Source organism: Monodelphis domestica, chromosome 1, assembly GCF_027887165.1.
Source record: "Monodelphis domestica isolate mMonDom1 chromosome 1, mMonDom1.pri, whole genome shotgun sequence".
NCBI classification, from domain to species: domain Eukaryota; kingdom Metazoa; phylum Chordata; class Mammalia; order Didelphimorphia; family Didelphidae; genus Monodelphis; species Monodelphis domestica.
Window position 1 is genome coordinate 332,422,002 of NC_077227.1, and position 4,942 is coordinate 332,426,943.

Sequence of the window (4,942 nt, forward strand, 5' to 3'; positions counted from 1 at the left end):
TTTTTAATAGCAATGGGTATAGTCTTTTGTCAAAAGCATTTCCTGCATCTATTGAGATAATAATATGATTTCTGTTGGTTTTATTTTGATATGGTCAATTATACTGATAGTTTTCTTTTTTGGTATGAAACCCATCTGGTCATAGTGAATGATCCTTGTGATATAGTGCTGTAATCTCCTTGTTAGTATTTTATTGAAAAGTTTTTCTTGTTTTTTCCCAGCTTGCCTTAGGTGGTAGCATTATGTCTCACTGAAAGTTCTCCACTTCCAGACATGGGTCTCTGGGCTTCTTGTTTTGAAAATGAAGCAGTAGGCACAATGGAAAAGGTAAAGATCTTCCCTAAAGATGATCCCAGCAAGCCCATCCACCTGACAGCCTCTCTGGGCTATAAGGCAGGCATGACCAACTGTAAGGATAGGGGATAAGGAATAGGAAAAAATGCAAAGATTGTCTCTAAGAGGAGAGAAGAGAATTTAGCCACAAACCCTGGGAGAAGATTCTAGAAGGGGAAGCTTTGTGGAGGAGGTTTTGGGAGTTAACTGGGAAAAACAGTCACCCCTGGAACTGTCTTCTCTCTGAGCTGGAAGGGAGAATAGTTGCTCCATCAACTCCTGGGAACTAACTAGTTTTGTGGAAAAACTAAGAAGTTCTTAGGTCTGGAAGAATACCTGGGAGGAGATCTGTGTTTCCCTGAAGTGCTGTGACAATTTGGCTAAGGTAAACCAAAGGGCTTTATATTGGGTCTTTGGGTTTTACTTAGGAAGCCAACCCCAGGCTTGGGGAAGGACTCAGTCCACTTGTGAGTCCTGTCTTCTCAGCTTTTTAGAGACAATCTGGAATATTTAGTTTAGCAAGGTAGTCAGATGGGTTTTGGGTTCAGATAAATCAGGGATCTGTTAAGAAGGACTTGAGAAGACCAGAAGAGCATCCCAGTGAGGAGACTGTAGAAAAGTGGGTGGAAATTGAGCTTTTTAGAGACAGGGACCCTGTGGAGTTTATCTATCAGGTTTCCCTAACCTTTCCTATAGTCTCAAGGGTTTTTGTGCTTTGTTGGCCCTGGAAAATCCCTAGTTGGGTTTCTCCATCATCAATCCATCTAGGTCCTTTTCAATCAATATAATTCCTTTGGGAGGTAGTTTTCTTTTTCACAACATAGTTCAAGAGGTGGATAGACCTGGATCAAAGGTGAACAAGGAGGAAGTTGTTGAAGCTATCACCATTGTGGAGATGCCCCCTTCCCCCATGGTCATTGTGGGCATCATAGACTATATACAAACTTTTAGAGGCCTCCAGATCTTCAAAACTATCTTTGCCAAGTACATCAGTGATGAGTGTAAGAGGTGATTCTATAAGAACTGGCATAAATCCAAGTAGAAGGCTTTCACTAAGTACTGCAAAAAATGGCAGGATGATGATGACAAGAAGCAGCTAGAGAAAGACTTCAAGAGCATGAAGAAACATTGCCAAGTCATCTGAGTCATTGTTCACACCCAGATGTAGCTGCTCTCTCTGAAACAAAAGAAGTCTCAGCTGATAGAGATCAAGGTGAACTGTAACAGCATGCTTGAGAAACTGGACTGGGCCCACAAGAAGCTGCAACAGCAGGTGCCTGTGTCCATCATGTTTGGGCAAGATGAGATGATTGATGTCATTGGTATGACCAAGGGCAAGTATTACAAAGGTGTCACTAGCCACTGGCATACAAAGAAACTGTCCTGAAAAACTCACTGAGGCCTGCATAAAGTGGCATGTGTTGGAGCTTGGCATCCTACCCATGTGGCCTTCTCTGCGACTCAAGCTGGTCAGAAGGGCTACCACCATTGCATTGAGACCAACAAAAAGATCTGTAACATTGGTCAGGGCTCCCAGATCAAGGATGACAAGCTGATCAAAAACATTGCATCAATTGATTATGACCTGTCTGACAAGAACATCAACTCTCTGGGAGGCTTTGTACACTATGGTAAAGTGACCAATGACTATCATGCTCAAAGGTTGTATTGTTGGGACCAAGAAGCATGTCCTCACCCTGCGAAAGTCTCTGCTGGTACAGACTAAGTGTCGTGCCCTTGAGAAGATTGACTTGAAGTTTATTGATACCACCTCCAAATTTGGCCATGGTCACTTCCAGATTGTGAAGAAGAAGAAAACTTTCATGGGACCACTCAAAAAGGACCATGTGGTTACAGAAGTTGCTTAATATTTCCAGACTAATTCAGAGCTGGTGGATTTTCAATAAATTGAAATTATTTCCCCTCCACCCCAAAACTTTTGCTCAATATTAACCAGAGAGAATAGTCTATAGGTTTCTTTCTCTGTTTTTGCTTTTTCTGGTTTACATATCAGCATCATATTTGTGTCACAAAAAGAATTTGATAGGACTCCTTCTTTGCCCATATTCCCAAATAACATATAGTATTGGGATTGTTCTTTAAATGTTTGATAGAATTCGCTTTTTATTGGGGAGTTCATTGATGGCTTTTTCAATTTCTTTTTTCTAATATGGGGTCATTTAAGTAGTTTTGTAATATTAATCAATTTCATTTAGTTTATCAAATTTATTGTCATATAATTTAGTAAAACAACTCTAAATAATTGCTTTAATTTCCTCTTTATTGGTAGTGAATTCTCTCTTTCATTTTTGATAATAGTAATTTGATTTTCTTCTTTCCTTTTTTAAATCAAATTAACCAATGGTTTAGCTATTTGACTGAATATACTCCCCTCATAAAATCAGATTTTAGCTTTATTTACTAGTTCAGTGGTTTCTCACTTCCAATTTTATTGATCTCACTTTTGATTTTCAGGATTTCCAATTTAGTATTTAACTAGGAATTAAAGAAAAGTTTTCCCTCTAGCTTTTTTAGTTGCATACCCAATTCATTGATCTGGTCTTTCTCTAATTTGCTGATGTTACTGTTTGGTGATACAAATTTTTCCATAAGTACTGCTTTGGCAATATCCCATACATTTTGGTATATTGTCATTGTTGTCATTCTTTTCAGTGAAATTACTGATTGTTTCTATTATTTGTTCTTTGACCCATTTATTCTTTTTTTATTTGATCCACTTATTATATAGAATTAGATTATTGGGTTTCCAATTAATTTTTAACTTTTCTTTCCCTTGACCCTTTATTGAACATAATTTTAATATTTCTGCTTTTCTGCATTTGTCTGTAATGTTTTTATGCCCTAATACATGGATAGTTTTTGTGTAGGTCCATGTACTACTGAGAAAAAAATTCTCTTCTATTTCCATACTGTTTTCTCCAGTGTTCTACCATATCTATTTTTTCTAAAATTCTACTCACCTCTTTAACTTCTTGTTTATTTTTTCCTTAGATTTATCTAGTTCTGAAAGGGGAAAATTGAGATCCCAAACTAGTATGTTTTTATTATCCATTTACTCCTGTAAGTCATTTAATTTCTCCTTTGTTGGATAGACAATGGATGCTATACCATTTGGAGCATATATATTTGGTATTGTTATTATTACTTCAATCTCTATTGTGCTTTTTAGCAAGATATAATTTCTCTCATCTGTTTTAATTAGAACTATTTTTTCTTAAACTTTGTCTGAGAGCATGATTGCTATTCTTACCTTTTTTTTACTTCAGTCAAAGCATAATAGATTCTGCTCTGTCCCTTTACCTTTACCCTGCTTCAAATGTGTTTCTTGTAGGCAGCATATTGGAGGATTCTGGCTTTTGATTCATTTTGCTATCTGATTCTGTTTTATGGATGATTTTACCCCATTCACATTTATAACTGTGTATTTTCTTTCATCTTATATTTATCCTGTTTATTCTTTGCTTTCTTTCTTTTTTTTACTTTCTTCCTCCTAATAGATGATTTACTTTTGAGCACTGCCTCCCAAAACCTGTTGTATCCTCATTTCTTTTTTTACTTTCCTATAGAGTTATATAGATTTCCATATCCAACTGAGTGTCTATGTTATTTCCTCTTCTTTGAGACAAATCTTATGGAAGGTTCAAATATTGCCAGCAACCCCCTCATCTTCCCTTCTATTGTAATAGTTCTTTCAAATTCCTTTTGAGATAATTTACTCTACTCTGTCTCTCTTCCTCCATCTCCCAATGTAGTTCTCTTTCTTATTTTTAATTTCTGAGGGTAATTAATTTACATTGTAATTAATTTATACCCACATCCTCCCTATGTGTATTCCTTCTAATTGTGCTAATATTGATGAAGTTCTCAAAAATTCCAAGTATTATCTTTCCATGAAGATTATAAAAAGTCAGTCCATATTGAATCCCTTATGATTTCTCTTTTCTGTTTACGTTCTTATGCTTCTCTTGAATCTTCTGTTTGAATGTCAAAATGTTAATATAGTTCTGGTCTTTTCATTAGAAATGTTTGAAAATTCTTAATTTCATTAAATGATCCTCCCCCACCCCAAAGACATATACTCATCTTTGTTGGATAGGTAATTCTCAATTGTAATTCTATTTCTTGTTTGCCCTCCAGAATATCATATTCCAGGTCCTCTTATTCTTTAAGGTGAAAGCAACTAAATCCTTCATTATCTTTACTATGGTTGAATGATATTTAAATTGTTTCTTTCCACCTACTTGTATTTTCTCTTTAACCAGAGAGCTCTGGAATTTGATTATAATATTCCTGTGATTTTTCATTTGGGAATCTCTTTCTGGAGGTGATTGGTAGATTCTTTCAATTTCTATTTTACCCTCTGATTCTAGGATATCAGGGCAATTTTCCTTGATAATTTTTTGAAATACAATGTCTACTTTCTTTTTTTTTTTTGATCATGACTTTCAGGTAGTCCAATAGTTTTTAATCCCTCCCTTCTTCCCTTTCCCCCCCTGGAGCTGGCAAGCAATTCAATATGGGTTATACATGTATTCTCATGAAAAACATATTTCCATATCATTAATTTTTGTAAATGAATAGCCAAATT

The 4,942-nt window shown here is 35.7% G+C and overlaps 1 pseudogene; it reads left to right on the forward strand.

Annotated features, from left to right (window-relative positions):
• The first annotated feature begins 242 nt into the window (after positions 1-242).
• On the forward strand, positions 243-2,201 carry LOC100024065 (60S ribosomal protein L3-like; annotated as a pseudogene).
• Positions 2,202-4,942: the final 2,741 nt, after the last annotated feature.